General features: G+C 33.8%; 1 protein-coding gene across 1 annotated transcript in view; it reads right to left on the bottom strand.

The window, feature by feature from the left end:
* R3HDM1 (R3H domain containing 1) overlaps positions 1-12,317 on the bottom strand; it is a 168,817-nt gene that overhangs the window by 29,162 nt on the left and 127,338 nt on the right. The gene's annotated exons all lie outside the window — the stretch shown is intronic.

Below are 12,317 nucleotides of genomic sequence, written 5' to 3'. Positions count from 1 at the left end.
ATATGGTGTCCGTTGATAATTTTTTAAATTATCCTTTAAAAATTTAAAAGCCATTCTTTGCTTATGCACCATATTTAGTTTGTGGGCCACTGCCAACCTCTATTTTAAGATATAAACCTAGTAGCACGAGGTGTTTAGTTTCAATGTTTTGTTTTCTTCATAGTTTTTACACATATTTTGTTAAAATTATTTTTAGGCATTTACTTTTAATGTTTAATTAAATTTTTTAAAAATTCATTTTCAAAATGATTCTGTAACAGGTTTTAAAATCACTTAGTATTAGTCAATCTTTATTTCTGTTAAATGTCCTGTGGTATATTTTCCTTTAAAAATACTCATTTTTAAAGATTTGTTGGTTTTATAGCTTTTCTCTTCACTTTAAATAAAACTAGTTTTTGGTACAGAAAGACCAAGATTACTTTTACATGCTTTACTGAGGTATAAATGATGGCAAATAAACTGGCGTAAGCATAGAATTTTATAAGTTTTGACATATGTATGCACCACGAAACCATCACCAACCCCCAAAGTTGCCGCACGCTCCTTTGTAACCCCTCCCTCCTTTCTTCTTTATCGACTCCACTCCAAATGTTTTCCCCAATCCCCAACAAACACTGATCTGCTTTCTGTCACCTAAGAGATTAGGTTACATTTTCTAGAATTTTATGTAAATGAAATCGTATATCTTTGGCCTTTCTTTACTCTGGATAATTGTGATTCACCCAAGTTGTTGTATGTATCAATAGTTAAATCTTTTTACTGCTAACTAATAATGGCATTGATGAATACACCACAGTTTATCCATTCAGTTGTTGCTGGACATTTGGGTTGGTACCAGTTTTCATTTTTCTTGGTTAAACACCTAGAAGTGGAGTGGCTGGATCATATGGTTGGTGTAAGTTTACTTTTTAAATAACCTGTTTTCCAAGGTGTTTTTTTTTTTCTCCCACTGAGGTTTGAGATTTCGTGATATAATCCCTAACAAATCCTTTTGCAGACATGTGATTTTCTAGCCTGTATATTGCTTGATATTTCATTTTCTTCTTTTGTGTAGAGCCGGTTTCTATCTGGTATAATTTTCTTTCTGTTTGAAAGACTAACATTTCTTGAGTCCAGGTCAGCTGGGTGATTAATTTTCAGCTTTTGCATGTTTAAAATCATCTTTATTTCACTTTAGTTTCTGAAAAATATTTTTACAGGTATAGAATCCTATGTTCTTTTTTCCAACTTGAAATAAAGATGCTGTGACACCATTTTCTGGCTCGTATTTTTCCTAACAAGAAGTCGGATGCCATTCTTATCTTTGTTCCTCTATAATGTGTCATTTTTCTCTGGATGCCTTTACAATTTTCTCTTGATAACTTTTTTTTTTGGAAATTTGTTTCCTTCATGTTTCTTTTGCTTGGACTTTATTGAACTTTCTGGATCTATAGGTTTATAACGGTCATAAATCGTGAAAAATTTCAGCCATTACTTATTACAAATACTTTTTGTTCCCTTCTTTCCTCTTTTGAGGGTGCCAACGGCACATGTATTAGGCCCCCTGAGGCACAATGATGCTCTATTCATTTTTATCAGCCCCGTTTCCCTCTCTGAATTTTATGTATTGGCACTGTTTCAGTTTCAATTGACTGATTTTTCTCATTCATGACCTTCGTTTCCTACTTCTTTGCATACTTGATAATTTTTTACTGGATGGTGGCTTTGTGAATTTAACCTTGTTGAGTGTTGGATATTCATGTATTTTGTAACAATATTTTTGAGCTTTGTCCTGGGCCAGTTAAGTTACCTGGAAATAATTTAATCCTTTTGGGTCTTGCTTTTTACAGACAGGGCAAGAGCAGCCTCTATTCTAGGGCTAATTTCTCCCTACTACTGAGATAATATCCTTTGAAGTCTTCTACTCGATGCCTCATGCATTATAAAGTTTTGACACTCTGGCTGATAGGAACATAAACTATTCCTGTCCTTGTGTGAGCTCTAGGGATTGTCCTGCCTGTTCCTTCTGAGTGATTCTTTTCCTGGCCTTGTGTAGTTTTTGCACATACATGCAGTGATCAGCAATCAGTTGAGACTCAAAAGGGCCTGTCTGCAGATCACCACAGCTCTCTACGTAGCTCTCTCTTCTTCAGTTCTCTGGGCAAACTCTAGCCACCTTGGCTTCCTCTAACTCCTAACTCCAATGCCTTAACTTAGGGAGAGAGGCTCTGCTTGGGTTCCTCCTCCTTGAGCTATGGCTAGGATATTATCTCTCGGCAGGAGGCTGGGGAAATCATAAGACTCATTTTGTTTTCCAGAGTTTACAGTTCTTTGCTGCCTAATGAAAACTGCTGTTTCATGTTTGTTTGTTTTAAAGTTAAGGTAGGATAAATCCGGTCTCTATTGCTTCATCTTGGCTGGACATGAAAGTCAAGAGGATGTAGATTATTAAGATCCTTTCATCAACATGTCTCATATTGTCCCCAACACCAGTAAGTAAAATACAGAAGTCAGCACACTCCCAAGCCATCCCAAGCCACAGAAATTATTCATAAAATAAATATACAGAATACCTAAGAAGGGTACTTCCAAGACAAACTTCTTTTGCTTCCTAAACTTGGCCTATCTCAGGGGATTGCTCATTATCTAGGTTACCTATGGCCTGGAGAAATATCAAATAAAATGGCAAGCCACTCAAAATCTTGGGCTGTGAATAAAGTCACTGTGCATTTTAAGAAACAATTTGGAAAAGGTTAAAATTTACTTGAGGAAGAAAGCTGTAAATTAATTCAAAAATAGGCAGGGTAGATTAAAAGATTTACTCTTTTTCTTATGTTTTAAATATATATATTTTATTATCTGATTTACTCATTTATACAAATTCTTTCCCTTCTACCTTTCAAAAAAGTACTACCTATTTTGAATAAATACTCCTGACCTTTTTTTCCAGAAGACTTCATTAACTGTCTAAACTTGTCATTTCCTTCTTAGAGTTCTTTAATCTATCACATACTACTTGAAGGTTACAAATGACTTTTCTTGTTACATTTAATGTTCCTGCCCTTCATCCTCTCCAGCAACATCTGCCTGCTAATCTTTAAAATCCCCTTGTATGCTGCCTTCCATATCACTTTTTCCCTATGCTGTCAGTCTTTATGTCAGACCATTTCCTCTTGGTCTTTTTTTTGCTGTCTATTAGTCTATAGTATAGAAGTTTACAAACTCTGGCCACTTGGACAATTCTGGCCTACTGTCTGATTTTGAATGGCCCACAAGCTAAGAATGGTTTTTTCAGATAACCATTTGCAATTAATTTGATGACAGAGAACACCAACTTTGAACCCCAATTACATGAAATGTTATTCTCACCTAAAGTAAGTCCATTCATTAGTAGACCTGTATTAAAAAAAATTATGCTCAATTATTAAATTTTGAATTTTGTCAATAAAAATATCTGGAAATTTATTTTCTCTCTTGTTTATAAAAATACCTAAAATAGTATCTACAGTTTCATATCTTGGCCTATAAAGTCTAAAATATTTCCTGTCTGGCCTGTTACGGAAAAGTTTGTTGACCCTAGATCTACTAGGTATTTTAAAGTAAACAATACCCAAATTACAATCACATTAATCACCAACCCCAAGGCTCTACTGTTGCTAGTGGGACATTCTCCATCAAGATACCTCACATTTTTCTTTAATCCTCATTTATGATATCACCAAATGTTCATTTCTTCTTTCAAAGTGCCTCTCAGATATATCCCCTTTCTACTGCTCCCGCCACTGTACGAGATCCTGTTACCTGATGCTTACATTATGACATCCTTCTGCCTGTGGTCTCTGCCCAATTAAAATCCACCTCAATAACTGCTACTAAATTCATTTTTTTTAAAGATAAACTTTATCACATCAACATCAAGCTTTAGAAACCACAATTATTTGCTATTATTAAGAGTCTAAGATACAAATTCCTTAGTCTGACCTCTTATTCAAACTGATTTCTACCTATTCCAACTTAAAAGAAAAAATACAGATATTCTGTACAAAGATGTTCAGGAAAGATGTTTAATGAAACAAACAAACATGCTGCAGAATAAAATATTCATAAAAATAATTCTACACATGCGGAAAAATACACTGACACAAATAAAAACATTCTTAACCTCTCTACCTCAAAAAGAAAAACACCAAACTACAACTTTTTGACATATATACTTAAAAGTAATAAAAGTATTAGAAAGATACACATCAGACTCTAAACAGTGATTATTTTGGTAGCAGTAATTGCTTTGCACTAAGGGCAATGGGTAAGCCTGAACTTTAATATTTTATTCTATGTATTTTATATGGTTTAATTTTTAAACCAGAGCTTATGAATAATACAATTAAAAATATAGAAAATACAAGGTTTAAAACCTGAGTCACATATATGTACACTGAAAAATGAGTTGAGTGAAGTGCACCAAAATTTAACAATGATTATCTCTGGGTGGTGAGACTGCAGCTGATTTGCCTTTTCAACACTTTTTACATTTTGAAATTTTCTTCTATTTTCAAACTTTCTACAATGACTACATCATATGTATAATCAGAAAGACCCAAACAAGTTAAACAGTCAAAAGATTTTTAACAGACAAAAACCGAATGTAGAAAATTTGATGGGTATTTTTCAACACTAGAAACTCATTGATAGAGACTAAGAGCCGCAAGTATGACCAGTTTACTTAGGCACAAAATGAAGAGCTTTTTGCATGAAATATTACCTTCCCTATCCCGATTCTTTAAAAGTATCTACTTCAAAATAACTTCAATCTAAAATATCACTATTATCACTCATTTTTAGAGGGTTCATAAAAAATGAAAAAGCTATAGCATCCTCTTCTCATTTAACAATGTTTTTGTCAGTAAAACTTAATTTACTAATTAATTTTGCTGATAAATACATGCCTATAAAAATAGTAAAAAGCTGTTATACCCAATGAAAAAAATGAATGTTCTAAAAGGTAATGTTTTAGCACCAAAAGTAACTTTTTAAAAATAAATTTATTTATTTAAATTAGTTTCAAGTCAAAAGTAACTTTTGTATTGTATTTTTTTCTCTAGGCTAGGTGTTAACAACTTCTTTTATATTAATACCAGAAGTGAAACTTCTCTAAAAGGTATAGTTCAGATTGAGACTCTGTTATCAACAATTATTTCAAAGGATGGCTGAGGCAAACAAAAAACTGAAAATGTACACGGCTTTTTTTCAATAAATGCTGTAAATGTAAAAAAAAAAAAAAAAAAAATTAAATGTAAAAATACAAGTTTAGGAGAAATAAAATGAATCCATAACAGGTTCCAGAAGTAGGACAAAGGGCACACTAGAAGAATATTAGGATACAAAAATGAGGAAAAACAGACTGTGGGGAGAAAAAAGGGAAAGACTTAAAAGCAGATTTTCTTTTTCATTATTTCATAACGATTCTTTGAAGTGTTTTTTAGAGAGTTCTAAGATATAAAGGTTATAGTCTCTTAAGTTTTTCTCTCTATGCTAGTCCTTTGAGATGACAGATGAAAGACAAAGGTATAGTCTCCTTTTGAGTTTCAAAATAAAAATGGAAAAATGCGTAAAATAGAAAAAAACCCACTAAAATGAGAGCATTTTGAAGATATTCTCCAACTAGCTTGCTGCTTTTGAAGACTCTGTAGGAATGAAATTAATTTTCTCTCCATATCAAAGACTGAGTAGATAATCCCATGATTAAACGTAAGCCTAGTTTCCCTGACATATATGGCTAGCTGAAAGTGGTAAGACGCTCTACTTGTATTAAGCTATGCTAAGTCTTCATAGTGCACATAAAAACACGATAAACACAATCCGAAAAACACAATCCAAATAAAAAGTCATCAATAACTGAAAGGTTGGCCTGAAAGTAAAAATAATTCAAATTCCACTTTTCTGCATAAGGAGCCTCTATAAGAAAGTGAGGCTGCTAAGCAACTCAAGCCAAGAAAATTTTTTTTTTTTTTCAAAATAAAAGTCTCATTTAGTGTTCTACAGAAATATTATTTCTTCTTATGATCTGGTAACAGGAGTGAAGGCCATTACAGTCTATTTGGTAAAAACATAAGACTGTTTGAATCAGGCCCGTATAGCTCTAAACTCTAAAGTTTAAGCTATACTTTCCATCTATCAAACTGGTATTTATTATACTTGGTATGGAGTAACTTACAGTTTTATCTTGAGACACTGGGTCTTGGGTGAAAATTTACTAATAATCGATGAAACACATTATGACTTTCTTGCAAATGTGTAAAATATTACTGGGTTATAGCTACTTGTGCAGAACTAAAGTCTGTGGATGAAAATAAGACTAGAGGGCTGGTTAGTGTAGGTCAGTTGTCTTAACTCTTGTTGCACGAAGAATCAACTGGAGGGCTTTAAAAGATACTGATGGTTCAGGCTTTTCATATCAGGCCCAGACTGATGAAATGAGATTATAGAGGGCTGGGGTTATGACTGGAAGAGTGCTACAGGTGATTCTAACATGCTGTCAAGATTAGGCATCGCTGAATATTAATAAGGCAGTTTCCTAGAAATGAGAAAGAAGAGTTCAGGCCTTCAGGTTAAATTCTATGGTTAACCTTTTCTGTTTCATACTCGTTACATGTAAACACATGTTCTTGTCTTTTTCAGAAGGACACTGTGAAAGACAAAGTTCTAGATATGTAAAAACTTTGGGCAAGAAAAAATTTTGGAAGAAAGGTTTTATTTGCATTTGTCAGCTTTCTGTAATAAAAACACCATTTTAGGAGGAATGAAACTGAAGGTGAAGACTGGGCAGACAGAGCTCAAACTATAATGCTAATGTTATATAACATTTGGTTAGCAAAATGCTTAGTATCTAGACATACTTTGTTCCTTAATACTCTCAAATTATCCCTACCTTACATTCATTTTGCATGACTTTCTAATTGTTTCATATGCATAAGTTTAGCTTTCCATAAAAACTGTAGCTCTCTAAGGATAAGGACTATGTCCTCTCTTCCATATCTGAATATTTTTAACATGTAAATTCTTGCTGCAGTGAATCTTTGGCATTAGAAAGAAAAGCAAACATTTTAGTGCTCTGCCAAACAAAGGCTACAAATCTGTCAAATTTTATACTTTTTACTTGAACATCATGCTTTAGTAAGATTTAGTGGGCTTTTAACAGTAGAAATTACTAAAACGCTGAAACAATATGAATTCATATTGTTAATGGATTCTGCATATCTTTATGGTTCCTAACACAGTATTAGACATGAAAATTCAGTTGATTCTCATTATTCATAACAGTTATGTTCCATAAAGTGAAGTGAACACTGAACTAGCAAATGCTGAGTCGTCATTCCTACGGGAAATACAGGTTTAGGTTAGAGAGCCTTTGGTCACAATATTTTTGTCAACTGATCATGCGCAAACACATATTTACTCTGTAAGACACATCACAGCCTTCCTGTGCTGAGGAACACTAGGCAAAACTTCAGCACTATGCTTGGGGGGCCATTTAAAGCAGCAAAACCACCAAATAAGAGCATGAAAATGAAAAAAGCTGTAGTACTAAATAGACTATGAAAAAGATACTTGCTTGTAGAATGAGAGCTGAAATAAGGAGCAAAGTGTCAACTTGTTTGACCTCAGCTGAGAATGTGCATGTCAGGTGTCTAAAATTTTCACTGTTTTGTGCTTGCCTGTGAATGACTGAGAAAGCACTGCAAATATCTATTTTGGGATTACAAATAAATTTTAGTGAATAGGCAAACTCGTAAATACAAATTCACAATGAGTATTAACTGTACATATTTTTCATTCTCATTTTTATAACACCCAAAATAAAAATATTTACTGCTTTAAGGAGAAACTAATGATGTTCTATAGTTTCTTCCAGGTTTCTTATTTGCTTTTCAAAGAAGTGTCTAGCCATAATAATCTGGAACAAAGCACAGACCAGGTAAGCACTAAAGGCACAAGAACTATTAAAACAGATGTAACAAATTCCTCAAAGACACCAAGACCTTTTTTCATAGTAGATTTCTCCAGTATCTGACTCACAGCCTTTCTTTTAAAAACTAAGTTCTGGTAACTCCATGGCAGATTTAAAGCAGCTAAACTGACAATAACTGACAGCAAGGAAAGAAACTATATAAGTCTAGAAAGTACAGTCAATCCTCAACATACAATGGTTTGACTTATGATTTTTTGATTTAATGATGGTGTAAAAGACATAAACATTCAGTACAAACTGTACTTTGAATTTTGATCTTTTCCCAGGCTAGCTCCTGTGATGCTGGGCAGCAGCAGCCAGCCGTAGTGTCCAGTCAGGCACGTGAACCTGAGGGTAAACGACCAATACTACACTGTGTTCACTGTGTTAGATGATTTTGCCCAACTGTAAGCTAACATAAGTGTTTAACTAGGTTAGACTAAGCTAAAATGTTTGGTAGGTTAGATGTATTAAATGCATTTTCGACCTATGATATTTTCAACTTAGGATGGGTTTATCAGGATGTAACCCCATTGTAAGTCAAAGAGTATGTGTAAATAAAAAGACCCCCAACATGCTTCAAAATATTGGAGGACACAATATAATCACTAATGGTTAAGATTATAGCTCTGAATCAGCAATAAAGTTTCGCTACTTTCAGTGTATTAAGAACACAGGCAAGTATATGTTTTAGAATAAGTAATTTCCATACACAAAGTCCTAGACACATAACCTTACACACTATTCCTGTGAGGTATTATTTGTATTTCACAATGAGAAAACCAAGGAGCAAAAAGACTAACTTGCCTAAAGTCACACAGGCTTGAAGTCAGGTTTTGTTTGATTCCAAAGCCTGTCTTCTTTCTAACTACATCATGCTACCTGAAAACTAATGTTTAATGGCACGAAACTCAATTATCTAAAAAGTAGCTAATTTAGACCATCTCATACTCTGATATATTAGTGAGATTCCATGATGAGGAGACCCAAGGAATATGGCATACATTTGGACTTCTGAGAAAATGACAGAATGATCAATAATGAGGCATGCATTTATAAGTACAATGTGGTAAAATAAACAAACAAACATAAGTTGGCAGAAAAAACTACTGTATCAGTTGCAATACTAAATATGAATGAACTAAATTCTCTCACCATATATAAATATCGTAACCATATTCACGAAGATATACAACTACATAAAAAACAAAACCAAGCTGCAGACTAATTTATATGTAAAATTATTTATAAACTCCACTTCATGTGTCTGTGCTAATCAATTTTGCTCATGTTTCCATACCCATATCTATGCTAGTATATGATTAGGTGCAAGGAAAAAAAGGAAAAAGGATACAATCAAGGATAGAAACATGGGTTACCCAGCCTGTGTGTGTGGGGGAAATGATCGAAAAGGAAGGGATGAGGAGAGAGGAGGAAGTCAGAAAAACAAAAAACTACCTGTATGACGTGATCCTATTTATGTAAAATTGTTTGGAAGAAATGAGAAAAACAACAAAAAACCCCAACCATAATGTTTTAGACTAATATTTACTTATCTAGTATTCATAATATATTATTAGGGAAAAATGCAAGATAATGTCTGTTTCATTAGAACCTACCACCCAATTCCAATATGTGTGTATTTATAACTGTATATGTTTGTATGGGCAGGAGGCTAATACAGAATGTATACCAGTTTGTGAGCACTGGTGACCCAGAGGTGGGGCAGAGTGGGAAATGACAATTAGCTTTCCTTTTACACATCTTTGTACTGATTGCTTTATTTGTATCCCAACAAGCACAATTTATTTTGTAATAAAAAAATCTAATGAAAAATTTAAAAAGTATATAGAAGTTACAAAAACAAAATAATAATATTAATGATAATAATATGGTATATAAATGAGAATTAATTACATATACATACAAACACATATGTGCAAGCTGGCCTTTGTCATTAAAGAAGTATGTTCATTCAGTCTGGATTTACCAAGCTTCTCCTCTGGGCCAGGCCTGTTCTAGGTGTATGAGTATTCAGACAAACCTCTGCTATGCATATAAATATATCGGAATATGTAAGATAAAATATAAGGTATATAAGCTAGCAACTCTAGTTTTATGAAGGGATGGTCTGTATATATGAGCACTTATATGGTAATTCAATGATCTGAATAATAATAAATGCCAACAATTAATCTTTAAGTTGGAAATCTGAAAAAATTATGGCCATTTATTTATTAAATACTGCCCAGAATAAAATCTTCTGTAAAGAATGCTGCTACATTTTGAAAAAAGTCATTAGTTAATAAATGTTCTTTACCCAATAGGTGAAATCAATTCTGTATGTGACCCGACTTCCTACCAAATTACTAGCATAAAAGATATAGGATACAAGTATGACAGGATACATGTTCCTGCTTTACATGCAACACATTTTATTTCTCACACTGGTAATCTGATCGATGCCAGTTTGTTACATGGTAACCAATCACTACTCTCAATTACAGCTAGCTTATTTCAAATTTGTGTGCCTCATCTAGGTCACAGTCCTAAACCATGAGTAATTTCAAAGACTTTTCATCAAGATTCAAATTAGAGGTTGCTGGAGAATCTCACTTATCTTTTAATTGCTATGCTTCCGAGCTATTCCTTAGGCCAAAGTTAGAAGTCCAAATTTTTATTTTCCTTGCAAAAGCAGGCCCAGAGACTAAAAGTATGTATGGTTCATTCCAAAGTGTAGTTGTCAGCATCTACCTGACAGCTTTTGAATTCTGCCATCATGCTTAAAATAAGGCTGAAAGTAGAGCGGGTATGGAATTGTGCTCTCTCACCTCTACACACACGTCCCAGGGCCAGCTCTCTAAGAAGTCAAGTAGCCAAGATCTTTTTTGTTTCAGAGGATTGATAAATATAACAAACACAAGAATGTTTTAAGCCATGTTATATAGAATTTGACAGGCTTCATCTCCTTCCTTCATGAAAGCCTTTCCACCCGGCATGTAGACCTATGAAAGTAACTTGTAAAACAGGTCTTTTGGTCTCAAATGAGTTGTCTAATTAAGTAATACCTATTTCTCTCGGCCTCTGCCCTACAAAAGAATGATTACTGTGGTAATTTTCTTTCAGGTAAATGAAAAGTTACACTTTGGCTTAAAAATCAAGTAATTCGGCACTTTTCACATCTATTTCACCTGCTTTAACACAAAATTCTGCCTCTAATTGACAATTCAGAACCTGAACTGGCCTTATGAACCCCAAACTTAGAAAAAGAGGCTCAGATTGAGAGTATAGAACTTAAACTCACGCAACAAATAGGAAATTTAATGCAGTCTATATTTCTATTTTCACTGTATAGCAGCTCTACCTCAGAAGAGCTAAGACTCATTACAACACCAAACTCAAAAAAGCTGCCTGCGAGATCCACAACCAACCTGCTGTTTAAAAAGCCTAAGCTTCTTCTTCAATCTGTGGCAGCCACAGAGTCATGTGAGCTCTTCTGGTGTGTGCGTGTGGCCCCAACAATAAAATCACTGTCAAGTGCCCATTACCCAAGCGGATTCACTGAAGCAAGTATGTCAACTCCCTCTTTACCCTTAAATACTATTTGTAACCATAATTGGGTGGCAACCTTTTATCAGCAACTGTAACCAAGGATCTCTTCTTAAGAAGAGCACCAAGGCCCCTCTGGCAAACTTACAGAGATGCTGTGAGAATAAATGAACTGTAAAACATTCTGAACAACAAATTAAAGGTACCCAATTCAAAGGAAGATTGCTATTTTTAACACTTTAAACTTATCAGAGAAGCTTCTGCTCTTCTAAGTTGAAATAGCTAATGGAATACTACACAACTAGCTTTAATATAGTTACTATCATTTGTTTCTCTTATATACTTCCCTCCATGTACAGATGAAAAATGAGCTCCCCAGAGTCTGAAAAATTTCAGCACGATATCCTGTTGCTGAGGTTAAAGGAAATACATTCTCTCCAAACTCCTATAAAAATCTTAAATATTAACACTCCGAACTCCAAAGTCTATGGCCAACTATTTTATTCTATTTGGGTAAGTAAAAGGAGACTGGCTTAATTTTAAGAGAAAATCTGACTCTTCTTTAGTATACATATGGAATCCTTTGCTTATACTGATTTTGTTAAAAGAAATATTAGAAAAATAGATTGTATCATAGTTTTTCTATTCTACATTAGATAGTGATCTCAGGCAATGCCCCTTACTTTTAGGCAACTTTAAAATCAGTGAGACCATAATCCTGATAAACAATAAGAAACTATAGTATTAGGTTTCTTAGTCATACTCACCTTAAATTATTTTG

This window comes from Pteropus alecto, unplaced genomic scaffold, assembly GCF_000325575.1.
Source record: "Pteropus alecto unplaced genomic scaffold, ASM32557v1 scaffold3, whole genome shotgun sequence".
Taxonomy (NCBI): Eukaryota; Metazoa; Chordata; class Mammalia; order Chiroptera; family Pteropodidae; genus Pteropus; species Pteropus alecto.
This window is presented reverse-complemented; position numbering and strand designations above follow the sequence as displayed.